Raw genomic sequence first — 25,275 nt, 5'->3', positions numbered from 1 at the left:
TCTGTGGATTCCTTGATTTTCCTGGCTTGAAAAAAAATCCTCTTCTCTACTCATTTAAAACACTTTATCTGTATCTCTCTTAGGATTTAACCACCTTCCACATTGAATTAGGAGCCTTGCCCAGACAGAATCTAGAAGAACTCCACTCTCTTGGTCCTACCATGACAATCTCTCTTAGCATTAAACATTCTTCAGCTTGATTTTTCCCAATGTTACCTCCACTCATTTACCCTGGAAACCAGTTTCCCCAAATACCCACTAACATTACGTGGCACCAGTGTTTTAAAAGCACCACAATTTGGTGAGTGCTGGAATGTATTATCCCTCCTTGACCACGAATGCAGGGACACAAGACCAGATTTTATCTTTGTAACATTCAATGTGACTTACCCATTGTTTTGTGGATAGGAATAGATAAATATATTGGTTGAATGAATGAAAAAGAATAGTTTTATACTTGAGTAAAAAGGAATTAAGTGCACAGAGTACAAACTCTGGATAACCGTCCATAAAGCTTGCTTTTGGAAACCCTCATTTGTAAGTATCTAACAGGGCAGCATCTCTACCACGAAGTGAGGACACAGAACAGTCTAGGCAGCAGCTGACAGAGGACATCTCAAGGCATGCGGCTGAGTCCTCAGTTTACCGCACAAGTAAAGGGAAAAAGCAGCTAAGATTTAGGAAATACATCAATATGGCCTCCCATTACCCAAAGGTGTCTCCTGCACTGACTTGCCAGAAGGCCGAAATTTTTATAGAAGTTCTGTGTTTAGGTTTAGGCCCCTTCCCCGTGGCTCTTAACTGAAAACTTCCTGGTAGGAGTTTGTCATGTATACCTAACAATTTTATCCTATGGTCCTCTTTTTCTAGGTTGGAAAGAGATGACTACAGGAGAAAACGTGTGCCTTACGTGGAAAGGCTCCTGGGGTCAGGAGAGAGGGCAGTATTCAGAAAAGGTCACCAAAGGGCCATCTCATTTAATGTCACAAGTTTCCCAAATGCATATGTGATACGTGGGTGTGTATTTGTGTGGATCTATGTGTATTAATACAAGGGTTTTCTCCTCTTGAAAGCTATTTTTTTTCAGCCACTGATAACCATAAAAACATCGAACATTGAAAAATTAGGATGAAAATTAATAACAATATTATTTTTCCCTTACCTTGACCCAGAGGTACCAGGAGAAAATCTTAGTGGAAAAGAATGAAATCTGTGGATACAGTGTACCCAAGTTCTGTAGAGTCTAGCAGAAGCAATGGAAAGATGTATCTTCATCACCAATTACAGGCTGCCTGCCATGTTCCCTGAAAAATGATCAACTCTGTTACCGCCTAACAGCAGATCACTGATGCTTGCTTCTCCCCTGCCCACCCACCTGGGGCCCCATCTCTCCTGCCTAGCGTCCACACAACATCTGCCCCGTCATGATTTATGGTTCAGAAAGAGGAGGACTGCTGGATGAGGTGTCTACAAGAGCAGATGGGAACCTAGACAAACCGTCAAAGAGAAGAAAGGAGGAGTAAACAGGAAAAGAAAAATAGAATGACTATTAAATAATTCAGGACAGCTGCCCAAAAGGAAAACAGATACTGAACGGGGACAGAGTAAACAAACAGATCAAGGTATACTAGAGAAGGAAAAAGCAGAGTGGGAAGGAGGAGATGAAAGCACTCACCCAAGGGAAGAAAAGCAAAATGGCAATGCTGGTTCCTGGCAGGAATATTAATAACTGGATAAAGAATAGAAAAAAATAGCTGATCATCTCCACACCCTCTGAAGAGGCCTTTTGCTCCTGACTCACATAGGTTTGCAATGCTTTCAGAAACTCTGTATACCTTGCCCTGTTAGAGGCTTTTTGGAATAAAGTGATATGAGTGTGTGGTTAACAGGGACTTTTGAAAGTAGTGGCCCAAGGATCATGGCTGAGGATGAAAAGAAAGGCATTTTAACGTCATTCTAGAATGGAGACGCCACACGTTCTGACATGAGCAGTGAGGCCTAACTCAGCTAAACATTTTAATCTGGCCAGAACTGAGGAAGCACGGTTCACTCAATGATGTGGATGTTGTCCCATCAGGGCAATTTTGTCTTCTAACTGTTAGTGAAAATTTTCCTTGAGTAACAAATACAATAGATACAAGAGTCAGTGGGAGTGCTTAACAAGCATTCCTCACTTGATAGTGCTTCCCTCACTTGACAAGAGAAAACCTATCCAGAACAAACGTCCTGTGATGGTACAGATGAGACATCGGGACAGCAAACATCTGCTCAGCAGATGTTTGTTGAGCACCTTGTTATGGGCCAGTCCCCTTCCTCCTCCAAGTGAGTGAAGCAGGAATCTGGGGTGGTGCCAGGTAATCTGCTGAGGACACTCTGCTGCTTCATCTTAGCAAATGCTCTGGGGACACAATCTTCTGACCATTTTTCCAGAAACAATCTGAGGGAAGCATTTCTCAACGTCCCCCCACCCCCACACTGCCCAACTATCACTCACTGAGGAGCCTTTGTAGACATTTTTTTTTTTTCCTGACCATACCTGCCCCCAATGAAAATGGAATACCACCTGCTATCTGTTTCTGTACCATGACCCTTCAGAGGGCCACAAACCACTTTAATGTATAAATTTCCAAGAACCAATATTCTCCCCCTTAGGGGGTCATTTTGCCCCTATTAAGGTATCACCGATGTTCTAGGGGTTCAGTGATAGACCCCATAGATTCAACAAATAATCACTGAGCTAGACCCTGGTGGCACTGTGTGCATAAATGAGCAATTCCCTGGCCTTCTCCAGCACTCAGCGGTGACAGAGGCCGTCAAGCATAATACAGGAGGCTATGGGACAGATGAGGGGGCTTCCCTCAAGCTCTGTTGGTAAAGAATCTGCCTGCAATGCAGGAGACCCTGCATTGATTCCTGGGCTGGGAAGACCCGCTGGAGAAGGGCTAGACTACCCACTCCAGTATTCTTGGGCTGCCCTTGTGACTCAGCTGGTAATGGAATCTGCCTGCAATGTGGGAGACCTGGGTTTGATCCCTAGGTTGGGAAGATTCCCTGGAGAAGGGAAAGGCTACCCACTCCAGTATTCTGGCCTGGAGAATTCCACGAACTAAGTTCATGGGGTCACAAAGAGTCAGACATGACTGAGAGACTTTCACCTTCACTTTGACTTTTCATGAGACAGAGTCCAGCAAAGGATACCCTCATTCCACAGAGGAAGATGGTCAGTCCAGAGGGAAGATGAAGGCAGACATCCTAGGGAAGACATGTGTGCTAGTTTATGAAGTTGAAAGAAGTTAACCAGAGAAATGTGGGTGGCTAAACCAATCTTAGGACAATGTGGCTTTTGGACTCGTTCTAGAGTTATGCCTGGAATTAGAACAACAGCCATTTGAGATTTTCCTGAGACAGACTTAAAACAAGGAAAGTTCTCCCTCTTTACAAATATAATTTTTGGCTATGTGCACAGAGAGTGTATAATCTATGAAACTTTAAAAAATTTATTTTTATAAGTGGAAGAATGAGGCACGTGTGTGTGTGTGTGTGCACGCACATGTGTATGTCTACCAATTCTGCACATCACTAAATATCTAGCAAGCAACACATGTGTATGAGATTTTAGATTTATTAGTTTATTTTTAGGAGCTACATCAGTGCAGATCCCACCCCAACTCCAAGTGTGTTAAGTCCATAGAGTTTCTTATCCTTTGACTCCATCTATCCATTGCAAGTCCACTCAGGAGGCAAAATGCCCTGGATGTGGCATGGCTTCCTTTCTCACTGATTTGCAGAGAGAGGGAGTTTTCAGGATGATGAGTGTCACAATTACAAGTTCATTGGTATAAGAAAGCTCTTATTTGCCTGTCTCAGTCAATCAGGGCTGAGCTGAAAGATTACATGGACCTCTAGGTCTGATTTTCCTCACAACAAAATGCTCTACTCGTGGTTCACATCTCAACAGCATATAAGTGAACATTAAAAATTTACCCTGCCCTACAAAGTCTCTACTTGCAGAATATATTTTCTTTGTTTAAAGAACAGTTGTTACCTGAGAGGGTGCCAGGTGCCCAGCAAGTCACTGTGGAGCATAAAGATTTCAGGAGCCTATTTCCTAGTTGGACACGCACTTCAAAACATAACAACATGAGAAAATGCACACAGGTCAGCATCCACCAAAATGTTCAAAGGAGTTACCTGAGTAGAATAGAAAGGTCGCTTACTTAAGTATGTTTAAGAGCACTGGGGTAAACAAAAATCAACAATCATTTCGAGTTCTTCATGCAGGCTTTAAAATGTGAATGTGAATCGTTGAGCTATGAATCCCTAAAGGTAGGAGGGCCATATAATGTATTAGCTAACCTGGGATCCTTATTAGAGGAAGAGGAGAGAATGGCCATATGTCAGATTAAGTCACAAAGCAGAACTATCTCAGGCATCCTTGGCTGTACAGTCACCCTACTGGAACAGTCAATAGAATGTCTGTGTTTGTCAAACTCAGTCCAATGTAACTTTTTGTTGCTGATGCTAAGCTAAACTTCCATAAAGGAGCTGTTGAGAATAATACTTGTACAACGGGAGAAGGGGTGGTGTAGTGGAAGGGGCATGGTTATTACAGGCAGACAGACTTGGGCTCATTACCCAGCTCTACCAGATACTAAGAAATACTAGAGCACTGGTTCTTAAAGTGTGGCCATCAGACTAGCAGAGTTAGCATCATCTGGAAACGTTATTGATGTGAATTTGTGCCCCAGACTTTCTGAATCAGAAACCCTGGGGATAGAGAATAGCATTCACGCAATCTGTGCTTCACAAAGCTCCCAGGTGATTCTGAAGTACAATGAACCAGGTACTTTATGTCACCTCCTGGAGCCTTGGGTTACCTATTTAAGAAATGGTGCTAATAACCTGCCTTATAGATGACCCATGGCTTACAGCAGGTGTGGGTACATTAAAATGTTTGCTACCTGGATTGTCTATTGGTCCTTTTGGAGTTACAGATGGCACACTCAAAATATCAAATTAAAAACAGTTCAGTGAAGACATAAATGAGGGCAAGGTTGACAAACGCCACTTCCAAGGCTAGGCCAGTCCTCTGCACTGTCCAATACAGGGCAAGTGGAATGCAGGTTGAAGAGATACCCACTGTACACATTATTCTTATATTATGGGGCCTATGACTATTTTAAGTCTCTGGTTATGTATTCCCTTCATCAGATCCTAAATTCCTTAAAGGCAGAGACCATGTCATCCAAATTTATTTTTCTACCCCCAGCACATAGGTGGTCCTCAATTCATGTCTGAATAAAGGATCACATGAGTTGTTTGTTTTTTTTTTTTAAAAAAAAAAAAACAGTCTCTGAATTGTCTTGACACATCAGAAAAGAGAGAGAAGAGAACTGACAATGAGATAATAACTCTTTTTGCCACGTACCAGCCCACAGAATTTGTCACCCGCCTAGAGAAAATTGTTCCAGTTCCTTGCTTAGATTTCTGCATCTTTTAAAACAAAGGCATAATGTATGAGGCTAAAGATGGGGTCCTAGCAGCACATTTTTTCTGGATATTGCTATTTCAAGCTTCCTTCTGCTGGGTGCACAGCTCCACTGCAACGTATGTATGTATCATCAAAAACAAAGTTTGTACTGGTTTGGGTCAGTTTGATAATCATTGTCTTTTAGGCAGGTCATGGAAAGATGGGAGAGTACATGGTTTCCTATAATTCACTGAACAAATTATCCCTTAATTTACAGTTGAGTACATTGAGGCTCAGAGAAATCATTAGATGGTCCAGAGCAACTTTGCATTTGAGGGTACATTATAATTCAGAAAAGAGTAGGACTCCACTGGCCTACTTAGGCAGAATGCTTTAACTAAGCCCTCTCATCTCTCTACATTATGCTGCAAAGTCTGAACACAGGTAGAGTTGTGGTCAGCTAAAGAAATTATCTGCATTCCATCTACTTGTTCTGCCTCATGAAAAACCCATTTATGTTCAGTGTCTAGTTTTGACCCAGTGGGTTCCTCAGAAGCCCCAGATTTTTCTCCAGTATGATATTCCTTTCTTTCCCTGAAATTCCTTTTCTGATCTAACTTTCAGCTCCTCTGTATTTAATGAGCAATGCCCAGCATATGTTCAGGAAATATTAATATTTAGTGTCAATTCTACACTTGATCTTAGCCAAAAGGCCAAAAAGCTATCAGGCTTTCCTGATAGCTCAGTTGGTAAAGAATCCACCCGCAATGCGGGAGACCTGGGTTTGATCCTTGGGTTGGGAAGATCTCCAGGAGAAGGGAAAGGTTACTCATTCCAGTATTCTGGCATAGAGAATTTCATGGATTGTATAGCCCATGGGGCTGCAAAGAGTTGGACTCGACTGAGTGACTTTTACTCAGTGCCAATTCTATCTAGTCCCTGCTTAAACTCCTATTTGGTTCCGTCTGGATGTCTCAACCCTACTGATCATTGTTTTTGTTCTCTGGCTCCCTCTAGGTTACTTATTTCCTCCCAATATTTTTAGTATTAGCTAAAGACTTCATATAATCTCCAGAATCTGCTCCCTAGTTGATTAATCATTCCTGTTTGTCATAAATCACACTCCCAATGGTCTACAAGCCAATTAATTTTCTGCAGTCCCCTCTGCCTCCAGTCACCGGCACCTTCCTGGAAGTATTTACTCAGAGCCTGGCATTGTTTAGTATACCATGTCCAAGCTCTCGCATACATTCATCAATGACACCACTAATAGTAATATTGTTAACTTCAGCAGCCATTTTCCTCTCATCTTAATCAGCCTCTTAAGACCATTTGACACAGTGGACTCCTTTGCCTTCAAAAAAACACATTCTGTGTTCCTGTGGCTTTCTTCTGGTTTTCTTCCAATCTCACTGTCCTTTGTAATTTTTTCTCTTCTACCTGATGTCTATATGCTGGGGCATTCCAGAGCTCTTCTGCATCTGTACTCTTTTCTCTCCCTGGACAACAGGGCTTAGATTTAAGATTTTACAGTAGGAACCGTTCAAGCGATGTCAGGTTCCAGATAGATGTGAGAATGGATGTTATTAAGATTAGGTAGATTAAGAAACAAAGAAGCTGGGGCTTCCCTGGTTGCTCAGTGGTAAAGAATCTGCCTGCCAATGAAGGAGAGGTGGGTTCAGTCGATAATCCAGGAGGATCCCACAAACCATGGAGAAACTAAGCCTGTGGACCACAATCACGGAGCCTGTGCTCTAGTGTCTGGGCGCGCCAACTACTGAGCCTGTGTACTGCAGCTACTGAAGCCCACTCGCCCCAGAGCCCGTGCTCTGCAAAAAGGGAGACCACCACAATCAGAAGCCGTGCACCGAAAACTAGAGAATAACCCCTGCGTGTTACAACTACAGAAAAGCTTGTGCAGCAATGAAGACTCAGCACAGTCATGAATAAATAACTAAATAAAATTATTTTAAAAAAGAAACCAAGAATCCAAGGCTTGGGGACAGGTGCCACATGGACCTTGAAATCACTCAAAAACATGGCAGACAAGGGGGTAAGACGCAGCTGCAAGCCAGGTTCCTGGTCATCTGATGAATTTGAAGGTAACACTGGAGGATGGATGAGACAGCCTGATAGTAGGAACCAAAAGAGGCCTTGGGATCTTAAAAGTGTCCTTGGGACCTGATGACTCTAATGATCTCGCCTCTCAACTCGAACCACTTCAGTCACTACTGACTTTTCTCCTCTGGACCACTCACAGTAAGTTGCTTAATATATAATACATTTATGACTCTAATTTTAAGAATATGACAATAGATATGGCCTTGTACTGTTCTCTTTGACCACATTGTAAGCTCTGGGCCCCAGGAGGGAAAACACTGGGTCAAATACCCTGTGAGTGTTGCTCATTCATACAACTTCACAGAAATAATAGACTAGCATCTGACACAGGCCTGGATAAGAAGGCCTCAATAAACAGAAACACGGCTTCTGGGGGCAGTGTCATCTTTTCCCGCAGGGCTGTCTAAGTTTTGGAGCCTATGGAGTTCACGATACCTTTTTCCCCATAACTGACAACAATCCCATCTAGGCAGACCTAGTACAGCCATCAACTCAGGCTCATGGAGAGAGGCTGACGGCTCAAGAATGCTGCCATTCCCCTTTTCTATGAGTCTGGTCTTGGGTACCTTGTGCATAGAATCATCTGGGCCAGGAAGGACTGCTCATATATTTGTCCCTATGTACAGGAAAGTGGTAAGCTTACTCCAATATTCTCAGGGGAATCATTTGTGTAAAGAGGGAAAGACATCATGCTCATCACCCCAGAGGCTAGAGAATCCAAGTCTACCACCTTTGACCCAGGACTGTAGCTGATTTTTACAAATTAGATCAATCCAAGAAGTACCTAAAAAAGCTTCTCCATCCTTCATCTTCATCTCTTTCTACAATGTTTCCATTTGCCAAATCATATTGAATAATTTCTTTGGAATGATGTCACACATTAACTAAAAAACATGTATGGCATCTGCATCCCTAATATCTGCCATTCATTGTGCTAGGTAGAGGCAACAGAGATGAATCAAACTTATGAATTCTCTGTTTTTAAGCTCATGATTTAGTGTGTTGGGGGGCAAGGGTTCTGAAGTCAGCAGCCTGAGAGAGAAGTGAATACTACAATTGGTAAACACATAGGGATTTAGAGGCATGCAAGGGAAGAACCCTATTGCATCGTGGGAGGCAGTAAAAGCTTCCCACACAACATGAGCCCTGTGCTGAGTGTTGTGAAACTAGTAGGCCGTCACTCAGAATCCAGGGTTCCAAGCAGAGCCTGTGCCTAAGATAGAACTGAGTATGGGGCACTGTGAGAATTGCCTCAATATGGCAGGTTTCCCCACTCTCACTTACATGTGGGTGTTCTGGACACAAACATTGGAAAACCAATGTCAACTGGTATCAATTGAGAATTTTTTCAAGATGCTCAGAGGCATAATTTCAGTAAGTGAAATAAAGGATCAGGGCTAGAAAAGGCCATTGAGGGGTAAAAAAACACTGTAGAAGGGCAATAAAAGAAATTCCACTTATCTATTTACAGTCAAAAGTAATAAAAGCAATAATTAAAAAAAATACATCCACACCCCATGTTCATAGCAGCATTATTAACAATAGCCAAGACAGGGAAACAACCATGTATCCATCAATGGACAAATAGGTAAAGGAGTTATGGTGTCTGTGTATATATATACATATATGTAGGTACGTATGTATATGTGTGTGTATACACAGACATGCATGATGGACTATAATACAGCCATGCAAAATGAGCAGATTCTACCATTTGTAACAACATGCATGAACCTTGAAGATATTATGCTAAGTGGGAGGGGAAATTGGAGGAAGGTGCTCAGAAAGTACAAATTAAAGATAAATAAGTGCTAGCGATATAATGTACAACCTGATATCACTGCTGTATGATAGCAATATAGGAAAGTTGTTAAAAAAGTAAACCCTAAGAGTTCTGGGGGGGGGGGGGGGGGATTACTTTTTTAACAACTTTCAGGACCCAGATAATCACGATGGTGTGATCACTCATCTAGAGCCAGACATCCTGGAATGTGAAGTCAAGTGGGCCTTAGGAAGCATCACTACCAACAAAGCTAGTGGAGGTGATGGAATTCCAGTTGAGCTATTTCAAATCCTAAAAAATGATGTTGTGAAAGTGCTGCACTCAATATGTCAGCAAATTGGAAAACTCAGCAGTGGCCACAGGACTGGTAAAGGTCTGTTTTCATCCCAATCCCTAACAAAGGCAATGCCAAAGAATGCTCAAACTACCACACAATTGCACTCATCTCACACACTAGTAAAGTACTGCTCAAAATTGTCCAAGCCAGGCTTCGGCAATACATGAACTGTGAATTTCCAGATATTCAAGCTGGTTTTAGAAAATGCATAGGAACTAGAGATCAAATTGCCAACATCCACTAGATCATCAAAAAAGCAAGAGAGTTCCAGAAAAACATCTATTTCTGCTTTCTTGACTATGCCAAAGCCTTTGACTGTGCAGATCACAATAAACTGTGGGAAATTCTGAAAGAGATGGGAACACCAGACCACCCGACCCGTCTCTTGAGAAACCTGTATTCGGGTCAGGAAGCAACAGTTAGAACTGGACATGGAACAACAGACTGGTTCCAAATAGAAAAATGAGTACATCAAGGCTGTATATTGTCACCCTGCTTATTTAACTTATATGCAGAGTACATCATGAGAAACACTGGGCTGGATGAAGCACAAGCTGGAATCAAGATTGCCAGGAGAAATATCAATAACATCAGATATGTAGATGACACCACCCTTATGGCAGAAAGTGAAGAGGAACTGAAAAGCGTCTTCATGAAAGTGAAAGAGGTGAGTGAAAAAGTTGGCTTAAAGCTCAACATTCAGAAAACTAAGATCATGGCATCCAGTCCCATCACTTCATGGCAAATAGATGGGGAAACAGTGGAAATAGTGGCTGACTTTATTTTTTTGAGCTCCAAAATCACTGCATATGGTGACTGCAGCCATGAAATTAAAAGATGCTTACTCCTTGGAAGGAAAGTTATGACTAACCTAGACAGCATATTAAAAAGCAGAGGCATTACTTTGTCAACAAAGGTCCGTCTAGTTAAGACTATGGTTTTTCCAGTGGTCATGTATGGATGTGAGAGTTGGACTGTGAAGAAAGTTGAGCATCAAAGAATTGATGCTTTTGAACTGTGGTGTTGGAGAAGACTCTTGAGAGTCCCTCGGACTGCAAGGAGATCCAACCAGTCCATCCTAAAGGAGATCAGTCCTGGGTATTCATTGGAAGGACTGATGTTGAAGCTGAAACTCCAATACTTTGCCCACCTGATGCGAAGAGCTGACTCATTTGAAAAGACCCTGATGCTGGGAAAGATTGAGGGCAGGAGGAGAAGGTGATGACAGAGGTAGAGATGGTTGGATGGCATCACCGACTCAATGGACATGGGTTTGGGTGAACTCAGGGAGTTGTTGATGGACAAGGAGGCCTGGAGTGCTGTGATTCATGGGGTCGCAAAGAATCAAACATGACTGAGTGACTGAACTGAACTGAACTGAAGAGTTTTCATCTTAAGGAGAAAATTTCTGTTTTATTCTTTACCTCTTTCTCTTCCTTTTACTGTATCTATATGAGAAGATGAATGTTAGCTGAATCAATTGTGGTAATCATATACATATGTGTGTGTGTGTGTATGTGTGTGTATATATATAAATCAAATCATTGCGCTGTGTGCTTTAAACTTATACAGTGAAATATGTCAATGAGGTCTCAGTAAAACTGAGGGGAAAAGTCAGTGGAGTTTTCCAGGATTCTGCAATTTATTAGGACTCATTTAATGCTCTGACAGAGAAAACAAAGTCTCCTCTCTTCTTTCTATTTCTTCCAGCCAAGTTAGAGACAAAGGAGAGCGAAATAGTACTTTTATATTATCTGGTGATTTTGTCTGTGCATATTGGATAAATTCCTAGAGGTAAAGTCACAGAAGCAGCCCATACCAGGCAATAAAAGACACAGTTCAACAAACATGTGCTGTGTTTGACAAACTCCTTCAATCCAGGCACAGTTCTAGACACTGTTGACACACGGAAACAAGTAAGACATATCACGAGCTCTCTGAGCAGATGACTCATCTTCTCAGTTAATATGCCCCATCACAGCTGCCATCCCCGGGGAGAGTGGCCCAGGACTGCAGGCGGGAAGATATTAACAGCCACTTGAGCCGAGTCTTATAAAGCCAGCTATACTCCCTGGGCACTCTAGGCCCTGTAGCTTCATTATTAAAGAACATAAGATCAAGCTCAGCTCCTAATTGTCTAGGCCCAAGAAAATTAATAGAATTAGTTCTAAATCTCCTTGCATTTCCTAGCTGCCTGTTATACTGTATCCCTTATCACTGAGATCATGGATGCTACTTTCTAAGTCTAAGTGACACAAACACATCTCCTTCCAATTCCTGGCCCCCAACTAACACATTAGTGCATTTGGAATTTATGGCTGCATTTCTATTAGTTCCCAACAGTATTCATCAGATTAAAGCTGCATCAGAAATTAGATTTTTTTTCTGCTTTTGCCCCTGAAGAGTGTAATAAAAAAATAACCTAATAAATCTGGTAAGATAGCAATAAGATATCAGACTTTGGGCATTTGTGCAACTTTGTTGTTGGGGAAGAAATGTCAAACTATCGACAGCTGACCCAATCAGATTACAATTCCCATTTACAAGCAGGAAGGATGAAAGATGATTCCTCCCTCTAAATTGAACCAAGTTCACCACAGGAATGGAAAAGTCTCAGGAATGGAGAATATCATTGTTTTATTTCATAGGCAGCAACCATAATCTTATGTAAAAGAGAACATTTTCAAAGGTCATTTCTTAACTTTCACTCAGGAGTTGGAAACTTGGACAGATGTGGGTTTTGGGCCATTTCCCCTCCTAGACTCATTGATTGTAGTATTGGACTAGAACTGAAAAAAATCACCTTGTCCTGATTTACTGTCCCTTGACTGTAATAAAAGGGATATTAATTCCAAGTTCACAAGAAACACTTATAAAGGGAAAGTATGGATGTTATTCACTGAAAAGTTTATGAGCATCCAGACTGCTAAGATCTACTTTGTTTGAAAGGAGAGATGGATAACATGGGGTGGGCTTCCTGTTTGGGGGCTAGAATCATAGAAGTTGTAAGTAATCAATTTTCCTGTCTTCATCACCCATCTTCCCTAAAATATCTCTCTTCCCAGACAATGGTTCATAACCTCTGTCTACAATGACTGTCAGAGACTTAAAAAGCAAAACCAAATAAATAAAACACTTTGTCCCCTAAATCTTCCATATCAAAATATACAGCCTCAGATATAGAGGGTGAGTGTGGATGCCCTTGGGCTTTTGTTTGGAATCTCGCCCTTGCACTCAGCATTCATACAGCCTGTTCCATGCGCTCCTAGGTTCCAAGCTGGATGTTCAGTGTAAAAGGCATAGTCTCTGCTCTGAGGAACTCATCAGCAGATCCTCCCTTGCCTCAGTGAGAAGAAGTTTGCAGATACTCTGTTCTCCACCTGCAATGTATTCCTTCACCTTATTTCCATTTATTCTAAATCTATTGAATATTCCTTGGAAGGACTGATTTTGAAGCTGAAGTTGCAATACTTTGGCCTCCTGATGCGAAGAGCTGACTCACTGGGAAAGACCCTGATGCTGGGAAAGACTGAAGGCAGGAGGAAAAGGGGGAGACAGAGGATAAGATAATTGGATGGCATCACCGACTCGATGGACATGGGTTTGAGGAAACTCCAGAAGATGGTGAAAACAGGGAAGACTGGCGTGCTGCAGTCCATGGGGTCACAAAGAGTTGGACACGACTGAGCAACTGAACATTTTCATAAAAACTCTATTACAGCTCCGTCACTTCTATGAAACATTCCCTGAGCTCACAATCATCCTCTACTCTGAACCCATCTAATCTTTTTGGCGTTTTGACATTTAATGGTTCCTATTTTATTTTATTTTTTTACTTTTTTTTCATTTATTTTTATTAGTTAGAGGCTAATTACTTTACAATATTGTAGTGGTTTTTGTCATACATTGATATGAATTAGCCATGGATTTACATGTATTCCCCATCCCAATTCCCCCTCCCACCTCCCTCTCGACCCAATCCCTTTGGCTCTTCCCAGTGCACCAGGTCCGAGCACTTGTCTCATGCATCCAACCTGGGCTGGTGATCTGGTTCCTATTTTAATATATGACATAAACAGAAGGATAATGAGGGTGGTTGTGGTAGTGATGATGATAGTCATATGACGGTTGACACTTTATGCATTTGTTTTATTTTTCCAGGCTACAATTGTCTGGAGGGAAAAGACAATTTCATCTACACTTTTTGGAATCCTTCACAAAACTTAGGTAGTACTGTATGTCTAGTAGGCATTCAATGACTTGTTTTTAAAAGAAGAAAGAAAGAAGAGGGAGGGAGGGTGGAACTGACTAAACACTTGCAAATTCTAATCTACCCAATCAAATCCTCATTCATATTAATAGCTCTCACAAAAGGCTACACATCTAATGCAAACCATGATACATTACAGGGAAGCAAGGGAAAATTTTATGACAACAATGAATTTGCTTTGTAAAACAGAAATGCGGGTTTAATGACCTTATGTGCTGATACAACATTTTATGATTTACATTTAGGGCAGTGTGTGGTGGTGGGGGGTGGAAAGAGAGAAAAAGTGAGAGATACACAAGAATAAGCAGGTGTACTGAAAATACAGTCCCCAAATCCTGGCTGTAAGGTGTTTGGTCATTTCTAGTCCATCTGTGTTTTTATTTATAGAATCAAAATTTTTTTCCTCACTCATTCATTCCTATACATCCTCCTCTCCCAACACCTACTATTTTTTAACTGAATAGACAAGGTTTCTGTGAATGATTGGCAGTGGGAAATGTTAAATGTCAACAAATTGACCCTAGTTGTTATAAGTGCAGATGGGAATTTGGCCCAGGATTCCAACTCAGCTGGGGAGAGAGGAGCATGGCAGTTAAAGAGACAACTGTCTGTCAAAGTAAACATCAGGAAGACAATTTGATCCCTTTCCAATTAGTTTGCCCAGAACAAGGAACAAGATTGACAAGAATGAATTGGCAATTTTTTTGTTCATTGGGAAATCTGATCAATATACACAGCTGATCAGCCTAGACAGCATATCAAAAAACAGGGAGCTTGCCAAACAAAGCTCCGTCTAGTAAAAGCTATGGTTTTTCCAGTAGTCATGTATGAATGTGAGAGGTGAACTATAAAGAAAGCTAAGCACCAAAGAACTGATGCTTTAGAACTGTGGTGTTGGAGAAGACTCTAGAGAGTCCCTTGTACTGCAAGGAGATCCAAGCTGTCCATCCTAGAGGAAATCAGTCCTGAATATTAATTGGAAGGATTGATGCTGAAGCTGAAACTCCAATACTTTGGCCACCTGATGTGAAGAACTTACTCACTGGAAAGACCCTGATGCTGGGAAAGATTGAAGGCAGGAAGAGAAGGGAATGACAAAGAAGATGGTTGGATGGCATCAACAGCTTAATGGAAATGAGTTTGATCAAGCTCCGGGAGTTGATGATGGACAGGGATGCCTAGCATGTGTCATTCCATGCAGTCACGAGTCAGACATGATTGAGCAACTGAACTGACTGATGCACAGCTTATCAAGATCACTGGATTGCTGATGGACTTCTAGACCTAGGGAAAAATTGGGTCAAGAAGGGGTCCTGGAAAATCATTTTCCGGGTTCATCTTCAGTTCAATTCAGTTCAATTGCTCAGTTGTGTCTGACTCTTTGTGACCCCATGAACTTCAGCATGCCAGACTTCCCTGTCCATCACCAACTCTCAGAGCTTACTCAAACTCATGTCCATCATGTTGGTGATACCATTCAACCATCTCATCTTCTGTCATCCCCATCTCCTCCCACCTCCAATCTTTCCCAGCATCAGAGTCTTTTCCAAGTCGGTTCTTCCCACCAGGTGGCCAAAGGATTGGAGTTTCAGCTTCAGCAATCAGTCCTTCTAATGAATATTCAGGACTGATTTCCTTTAGGATGGACTGGTTTGATTACTTTGCAGTCCAAGGGACTCTCAAGAGTCTTCTCTAACACCACAGTTCAAAAGAATCAATTCTGAGGTGCTCAGCTTTCTTTATAGTCCACCTCTCACATCCATACATGACTACTGGAAAATCATAGCCTTGACTAGATGGAAATTTGTTGGCAAATAATGTCTTTGCCTTTTATTATGCTGTCTAGGTTGGTCATAGCTTTTCTTCCAAGGAGCATCTTTTAATTTCATGGCTGCGATCACCATCTGCAGTGATTTTGGAGGCCCCCCACCAAAAAAAAAGTTTCTCACTGTTTCCCCATCTATTTGCCATGAAGTGATTGGACTGGATACCATGATCTTAGTTTTCCAAATGCTGAGTTTTAAGCCAACTTTTTCACTCTCCCCTTTCACCTTCAACAAGAGGCTCTTTAGTTCTTCTTTGCTTTCTGCCATAAGGGTGATGCCATCTATGTATCTGATATTATTGATGCATCTCCTGGCAATCTTGATTCCAGCTTGTGCTTCATCCAGCCCAGCATTTCATATGATGTACTCTGCATATAAGTTAAATAAGCAGGGTGACATCTTCAGGCTCCATAATTTTGTGGGAAGAGATGAGAGAACAAGAATGATGTACCTTTGGCTATAGGAGGACAATAGTTTATACCACTTTATCAAGGGTGTAGGATGGGGAGGTTGTGTGCATGGGGTAGGAGATGAATAAAAAATAAAGTCAAATGTACATATATATGTATGCCTGAGTCCCCTCACTGTTCACCTGAAACCATCACACCACTGTGATATCACAACAATTAACATTGTTAATTCACTATGCCCCAATACAAAATAAAGTGTTAAAATAAAAATAAAATAAAATGGAGACTTACAAGAAAAGTTTCAAAAACGTAAATAGCTGAAGGTCAGTACTAATAGGTTTTCATACATATATATCCTTTCTTCATTTCCCAAGTTTTAGGGAAATTAGCACTTCCAACTTTTAAACAGCTAATTTAAAAGAGTAAAAACATTAAAAATTGGCCAAAATGTTGTGAATATTTTGAACTTTGGGACAATTAAAAACAGCAAGATGTAGAATTCTCTGCATAATGGGGTTTCCAGAAAAGACCAAACCTTAACTTTTTTTTTTTCCAGAGCAAGGAAAACCTCTATTAAAAAAGCAAAAGTCAGTTGTGCTTCTTGGTTTTGTTTTTAAGGCCCAGAGTCTTTGTTCTTGGAGGTAATGCTTTGTAAAGTCCATTTGATCACACAGACATAACGCAAGCATTAACCATTTTTCTTAAGGGCAGCAGGATAAGGTAATTTCTACTGGGTCTAGACTCTAAAATGAAAAGAACTCTAGAGATTTTTAGTAACTGGTGGAAAATGGAGGTTGTGTCATCTTATTCCAATCATGGGGTGAACAACAGGAAACTAGGCAGGGAACTCATCTGCCAATGAACTTTGAAATCTGATTCATGTATATAGGCTCTTTAGGAATTGCCTCTTTTTGCAATAGTTGGGGTTTCTGGCCACACTTCAGGAGCAGTAGCTCAGGAGAAAGCTATGTCCCTTTCTGGAGGCAAGCACAGAGGTGTTGGTAATGCCCACTAGCCTTGAGATTAGGGTACAGAAGGAGCAGGCAAACCTAAAGGAAGTCAGGCTCAAGGATGCAATCAATGATAGGCAATAAGTCAGAGTGGCAGTCAGGAGCCAGAGGCTGGCTGAGACAGGAAGGGGACATCAGGCTGACTTGTGGAGGAAGTATGAATAGGCTCCAAGGAGGAACAATGTGGCAAAAAGACTAGACTTCCTGAACTTAAACAGGATGAGAACTCTCTATGATAATTTGGGTATCAATGTAACTGTGTCATTATATTATAGACTCTATCCATTCAGACTTGTGACATACAAATTATATCTATAATTAGGGTATCAGCCCCAATATAGTGATAGTTTTTATATTTACCCAGATAAGAATATGGTATGAAAAAAAATACATGTAAATCCATGGCTAATTCATTTCAATGTATGACAAAAACCACTGTAATGATGTAGAGTAATTAGCCTCCAACTAATAAAAATAAATGGAAAAAAAAAAGAATATGGTATGCACTGATACACAAAAAAGCATGACAGAAGTATATAAAAGATGAAAACAGAGACCTTTCCCTGGGTCTCATTGGAATGAGAGTTTTACCAATGTTAAGAAAGGGAAGTTAGTACTGGAATGCAATCTATGATAATGTAGCTTGTTACATTATAACTGTGCTTAAATTATTTAACTAAGGAGATGATTCACCCAAGTGGTTATATTAAACTAACAGGTTCCCAAGGTGCCTAGAAAAGCAATACAAAAAAAAAAAAAAAAGTCTAATCAAAGTCTCTTTCTTACACACATTATATACCCTTAAAGAATGTATGTCTTCAAGAACAACACAGAGGTGTCAGATGGTGTCTCCTTTTTTAAATCATATGCCAGTACTTGGTGGGCTCAACAGCCAAGTGCCCAAATCAAGTGCTGTACAGAGGCACAGAAATCCAACAAGCCCCAAACAAAGTGCCTCCATTAAACACCTCCCCTTGGTCATCACTGGCTATCTTCCCTTACCACTCTAATTTTTTTATAGTGGCATGGACTTTTAGAAGTAAGGCAAAATTTGTGCCATCTCCTGATTTTGAGAGCTGGATCAGTAAATGAATAAATGCCCTGAAGGCATCCTTAGGAAAGAAACATAAAGAACATTGTGCAAGTCCACTTCAGTGTACAAAACGGTGGAGTAGAAGGATATGCGCTCATCTTCTCCTGTGAGAAATCCAAAATTACAAGTTGCTGCTGAACAATCGTCAACAGCAGAATGCTGGATCCCACCAAGAAAAATATGCCCCACATCTAAGGGCAAAGGAGGAGCAAAGGAGAAGCCCCAGCAAGATGGTAGGAGGGGCAAAATCGCTTTTAGGATCAAACCCCAGAGACACTCAGAGGGCTCAAACAAAACCTTGTGCACACCAGGAGACCCACAGAGACTAAGCCAGACCTGCCTTTGAGGGTCTGAGGGCCTCCTGCAGAGGTATGGGTCAGCAGTGGCCTGCTGCAGGGACAGGGGCTCTGGGTGCAGCGGTCCTGAGTGTGGCATAAGCCCTCTTGGAGGAGGTCACGATTAACCCCACCATAGAGCCACCGAGCAGACAACCCACAAACTGCAGAACAATTATACCAAAGAAATTCTCGCACTGTTAAGAAAGTTCTAGGACCCACAACAGATTTCCCAACCTGGGGATCTGGCAAAGGGACTGAGAACCCCCAGGGAATTTGACTTTGGAGGCCAGTGGGATTTGATTACAGAACTTACACAGGACTGGGGAAACAGACTCTTGGAGGGCACAAACAAAACCTTGTGCACACCAGGACCCAGGAGAAAGGAGCAGTGACCCCACCAGAGACTGACCCAGGTTTGCCTGGGAGTGTCCAGGAGTCTCCGGCAGAGGCGTGGGTCAGTGGCGGCCTGCTGCAGGATTGGGGGCACTGAGCGTGGCAGTGCGTGCACAGGACCTTTTGAAGGAAGTCTCTGTTATCTTCATTACCTCCACCATAGCTTGGTCTCAGGTCAAACAACAGCCCCGTCCATCAACAGAAAATTGGATTAAGGATTTACTGAAGATGGCCTTGCCCATCAGAACAGACCCAGTTCCCCCCACAGTCAGTCTCTCCCATCAGGAAGCTTCTGTAAACCTCTTATCCTTATCAGTCAGAGAGTAGACAGAATGAAAACCACAATCACAGAAAATGAATCAAACTGACCACATGGACCACAGCCTTGTCTAACTCAATGAATCTATGAGCCATGCCACATAGGGCCACCCAAGACAAATGCGTCATAGTGGAGAGTTCTGACAAACGTGGTCCACTGCAGAAGGCACCGGCCAACCACTTCAGTATTTTTGCCTTGAGAACCCCATAAACAGTATGAAAAGGCAAAAAGATATGACACTGAAAGATGAACTCCCCAGGTCGGTAGGTGCCCAATATGCTACTGGAGATCAGTGGAGAAATAATTCCAAACAGAACAAAGGGATGGAGCCAAAGCACCACACCCAGTTGTGGATGTGACTGGTGATGGAAGTAAAGCCCAGTGCTGTAAGAGCAGTATTGCATAGGAACCTGGAATGTTAGGTCCACGAATCCAGGCAAATTGGAGGTGGTCAGACAGGAGATGGCAAGAGTGAATGTCAACATTTTAGGAATCTGTGAACTAAAATGTACTGGAATGGGTGAATTTAACAAATATGACCATTAGATCTATTACTGTGGGCAAGAATCCCTTAGAAGAAATGGAGTAGCCATCATAGTCAACAAAAGAGTCCAAAATGCAGTGCTTGTGTGCAATTTCAAAAGCAACAGAAGGATCTCTGTTCCTTTCCAAAGCAAACCATTCAATATCACAGTAATCCAAGTCTATGCCCCGACCAGTAACACTGAAGAGGCTAAAGTTGAACAGTTCTACGAAGACCTACAGACCTTCTAAACTAACACCAAAAAAAAGATGTACTTTTCATTATAGGGGACTGGAATGCAAACGTAGGAATTCAAGAGATATCTGGAATAACAGGCAAATTTGGCTTTAGAGCACAAAATGAAGCAGGGTAAAGGCTAACAGAGTTTTGTCAAGAGAACACACTGGTCATAGAAAACACCCTCTTCCATCAACACAATAGAAGACTCTACACATGGACATCACCAGATGGTCAACACTGAAATTAGATTGATTATATTCTTTGCAGCCAAAGATAGAGAAGTTCTACACAGTCAGCAAAAACAAGACTGGGAGCTGACTGTGGCTCAGATCATGAACTCCTTATTGCCAAGCTCAGACTAAAACTGAAGACAGTAGGAAAAACCACTAGACCATTCAGGTATGACCTAAATCAAATCTCTTATGATTAGACAGTGGAAGTGACAAATAGATTCAAGGGATTAGATCTGATAGAGTCCTGAAGAACTATGGGTGGATGTTCATGACATGGCACAGGAGGCAGTGATCAAGACCCTCCACAAGAAAAAGAAATGCAAATAGGCAAAATGGTTGTCTGAGGAGGCCTTACACATATCTGGAAAAAGAAGAGATGCTAAAGGCAAAGAAGAAAAAGAAAGATATACCCATTTGAATGCAAAGTTCCAAAGAATGGCAAGGAGAGATAAGAAAGCCTTCCTCAGTGATCAATGCAAAGAAATAGAGGAAAACAATAGAATGGGAAAGATCAGAGATCACTTCAAGAAAATTAGTGATAACAAGGGAATATTTCATGCAAAGATGGGCACCATAAAGGACAGAAATTATATGGACCTAACAGCAGTAGAAGATATTAAGAGGAGGTGGCAAGAATACTAAAAAGAGCTATGCAAAAAATATCTTCATTACCCAGATAATCATGATGGTGTGATTACCAACCTAGAGCCAGACATTCTGGAGTGTGAAGTCAAGTGGGCCTTAGGAAGCATCACTACCAACAAAGCTAGTGGAGGTGATTGAATTCCAGCTGATCTATTTCAAATCCTAAAAGATGATATTGTGAAAGTGCTGCACTCAATATGCCAGCAAATTTGGAAAACTCAGCAGTGGCCACAGGACTGGAAAAGGTCAGTTTTCATTCCAATCCCTAACAAAGGCAATGTCAAAGAATGTTCAAACTTCTGCACAATTGCACTCATCTCACACACTAGCAAAGCAATGCTCAAGATCCTCCAAGCCAGGCTTCAACAGTATGTGAGCCATGAACTTCCTGATGTTCTAGCTGGATTTAGAGTAGGCAGAGGAACCAGAGATCAAATTGTCAACATCCACTGGATCATCGAAAAAGTAAGAGAGTTCCAGAAAAACATCTATTTCTGCTTTATTGACTATGCCAAAGTCTTTGACACTATGGATCACAACAATCTGTGGAAAATTCTTAAAGAGATGGGAATACCAGACCACCTGACCTGCCTCCTGAGAAATCTGTATGTCAAGAAGCAATAGTTAGAACTGGACATGGAACAACAGACTGGTTCCAAATAGGAAAAGGAGTATTTCAAGGTTGTTTACTGTCACCATGCTTATTTAGCTTATATGCAGAGTATATCATGCGAAATGCTGGGCTGAAGAAGCACAAGCTGGAATCAAGATTGCTAGGAGAAATATCAATTACCACAGATTTGCAGATGACACCACCCTTATGGCAGAAAGCAAAGAAGAACTAAAAACCTCTTCATGAAAGTGAAAGAGGAGAGTGGAAAAAGTTGGCTTAAAACTCAACATTCAGAAAACTAACATCATGGTATCCAGTCCCATCACTTCATGGAAAATAGATGGCGAAACAATGGAAACAGTGAGATACTTCTTTAGAATCACTGCAGATGGTGACTGCAACCATAAAATTAAGACGCTTGCTCCTTGGAAGAAAAGCTATGACCAACCTAGACAGCATATTAAAAAGCAGAGACATTACTTTGCCAACAAAGGTCCATCTGGTCAAAGCTATGATTTTTCCAGCAGTCATGTATGGACGTGAGAGTTGGACTATAAAGAAAGCTGAGTGCCAAAGAACTGATGCTTTTGAACTGTGGTGTTGGAGAAGACTCTTGAGAGTCCCTTGGACTGCAAGGAGATCCAACCAGTCCATCATTAAGGAAATCAGTCCTGAATATTTATTGGAAGGACTGATCCTGAAGCTGAAACTCCAATCCTTTGGCCACCTGATGGGAAGAACCAACTCATGGAAAAGACTCTGATGCTGGGAAAGATTGAAGGTGGGAGGAGAAGGGGACGACAGAGGTTGAGATGGTTGGATGACATCACCGACATGATGGACATGAGTTTGAGTAAGCTCTGGGAGTTTGTGATGGACAGGGCAGCCTGGCATGCTGCAGTCCACGGGGTCTCAAAGAGTTGGACACAACTGGGCAACTGAATTGAACTGTGCAAGTCCAGAGACCTAATGCAGGCCCAGCTTTTTCTGGCCGAGGGAAACATAATGTGGGATTTGTAGTCAAAGTCAAGTCCTGGGCCTGCTGCTTCACATACATGTATGACCTTGCAGAAGCAGTCAACCTCTCTGAGTCTCAACTTCTCCAACTTTAAAATGAAAATATTTATGATAACAAGCACATAAGCTTGTTCTGAATATTAAGTTCAAGAGTGTACATGAAAAGTATTTTTATAAACTATATTTACTGCTCACAATGAATTATAATTTTAAAGGGGCTTAATTTGGAAAGTCAAAAATAGACACTAGACTATACCATTGTGCTTTAACAGGTGCAGATGAGCTAGGAGTAGGGAAAGATTCTATTGAAGGAAAGGAGACAGAGTGGCATGTGAAAAATGAGAGTCTGAAAAACATGTTTGTGCCTCACCCTCTACACCTGTGCTAAGGATGGTGCCCAGGATTTTCCAGCCCAATCAGAAGCACCCCTCAATGTACAACGAGGCACTTCCGGATCTAACCTGGACCATATCTTGTAGCCTATCAAGGGTTAGAAACATTGGGTAGGTGAAGCATTAAGCTCTTGGGAAATCTATTCAACCAAATCTAAGTTTTAAAAGGGAGAAAGAAAAAAAAAAAAAACAGTCTTCTATGAAAACTCTTTATAGGCAACACAAGCCTTAAGCTGTGGAGGTGAGACATTTTATTTTGCTGCACTGTCTGTAAAGCAATTTCTTCTCTTAGGAAAAATGTTTCTATTGGACTCTGAGCTATTTGTCATTCTGGGCCCCAAACAAAATATTTTTCATGAGAACATCAGAAATGCCATGCTGAATCAAACCAACAGTCCCTCCAGTCCCGTGTCTTGCCTTCAAAAGTGGCACCAAGAGCGGGTTCACAAGAGGACACAGACACTCTATTTTAGTGGCTTCAAAAACATTTTTGACTGTGGGTCCCAGTTAGAAATAGAGCTTACATTGTAATCCAGTACTCATATATACACATGCAAAAACACTCACTTATACATACTTAAGTATATTATATATACCTTCTAGGTTACATATAACAATGGATACTTTGTATTCCATCTTATTCCTTTTTTTCTTAGTGCTTAACCACTGGTCCTGACCTACTAAACAGATTTCATGATTCACTAATAGGATCACAACTTACAGCTTGAAAAACCTTGCTCCCTATATTGTCAGCCTCAAAGGCCAGGTATATAGCTCTAACACTTTTGCTTCTTGTACCTAGTGAAGATCTATTACCCATAAATTTACCTAAAGCCACATTTTGGAGGAAATGAGTTCTATAAAGCAAGTACTCACAGTCTAAGTAGAACTTTCTCTCACTTGTGATTCTGTAGTATGTTTGATAAGATAAATGTGATTGAAAGATCTAAATGAAGAATACCAGGCTTGGTTTCCCTTCTCTTCCCCAAAGATTTCATCTCTATGACAGAGATGGAAAAAAAGCAGCTTATACTGGATTAAACCTTATCACACTGAGAGGCATTGAACATTTCTAGAGAGTTAATTGATTTTCATGACATGGTCCCTTGGGCAGTGATTTGTCAAATGTGTATTAATTACATCACAGATTATACTTCCCAAAGATGGTGGCAAAATCATGCTCCATCTCACATGCTTTCATTCAATGTAATCTTGTCACATGCCATTACGAGGTGGTGTCATTTTTCCACCCTATCAAATCTGGTTGGACTCTGTCTGCTTTGATCAACAGAGTTTGCAGAAACTGACTCATGCCAGCTTCAGGGATGGCCCTTACCTAGCCTGGCAGTATCCCCGTCCTGCCTCTGGGAGACAGCCACCAGGTAAGAAATGTAACTACGCAGACACCATCTTGTAAGAAGTCCAGGCCAGGTAAGAGGCTCTGTCACACGGAGAGACAGAGAAAGAAGCCAAGAAGCACTGAAGTGCCCATGTATGAAACTGCCGCCATGAAGGCACTCCTCCAGCTGTACAGACCAACCAGTCAAATCCTTCCTGCATTTCTGATTCGTAAAATTCTAAGCATAATTGTTTAAATCCTCTAGGTTGTAAGGTAGCTTATAATACCAAAAGAGATAATCAAAATAATTACCCCTATCATGTAAATCTTAAATTTTGCCATGGACTAACATAAAAGATTTGACTTTATGATTTTCTATTGATTTTAAATTTTTGTTTATTTTGCAGTAACAGAATCAACATGCATATTATAATTGTGTAAATTAAAATATGAATCATACATTCAGAAACTATATGATTTTTTGGTATAGTTGTTCCTAATTACCAATATTTTACTAATAACTACCCATTATTTTCTCATCCCCCTCCTCCCCATCCAGGAGGTGCTTAGTATGTGTTCCTGGGCACAGGAGAATACAGGTGTTAATGAGAAAACATCCTTGACCTTGCTAGGAAAGAAACAAGTAAAGGGAACACTTTACTACATCAATATCAGGAGAGTTGTTCAGGAGGACTTTACAGGTAACTTTTAAGCTGGGTCTTTGAGAATGAGTGGGTCAGGAAGAAGACTTGGAGAGGAGATATGATACTGGGATCAAAATAGTGGCATTCCAAGCAGAGAAGGCAGCCATCTCCTAGAATTGCTGCTGACCTATGCATGTCATATAATAACAGGAAACAAAGATTTTTCAAGAATAAAAGAAAAAAAAAACAGTTAACCAAA

General features: G+C 41.3%; 1 long non-coding RNA gene across 1 annotated transcript in view; it reads right to left on the bottom strand.

The window, feature by feature from the left end:
• Positions 1 to 25,275, bottom strand: part of LOC139038733 (uncharacterized) — a 300,176-nt gene that overhangs the window by 100,752 nt on the left and 174,149 nt on the right. Inside the window, exons 2-3 of the long non-coding RNA XR_011491860.1 lie at positions 4,046 to 4,191; positions 1,163 to 1,304 (exon numbers count right to left, since the gene is read on the bottom strand). This is a non-coding gene — a long non-coding RNA (uncharacterized lncRNA). The remainder of the gene's footprint in view (positions 1 to 1,162; positions 1,305 to 4,045; positions 4,192 to 25,275) is intronic.

This window comes from Odocoileus virginianus, chromosome 2, assembly GCF_023699985.2.
Source record: "Odocoileus virginianus isolate 20LAN1187 ecotype Illinois chromosome 2, Ovbor_1.2, whole genome shotgun sequence".
NCBI classification, from domain to species: Eukaryota; Metazoa; Chordata; class Mammalia; order Artiodactyla; family Cervidae; genus Odocoileus; species Odocoileus virginianus.
The sequence above is the reverse complement of the archived record's forward strand: the minus strand, read 5'-3'. Positions and strand labels throughout refer to the sequence as shown.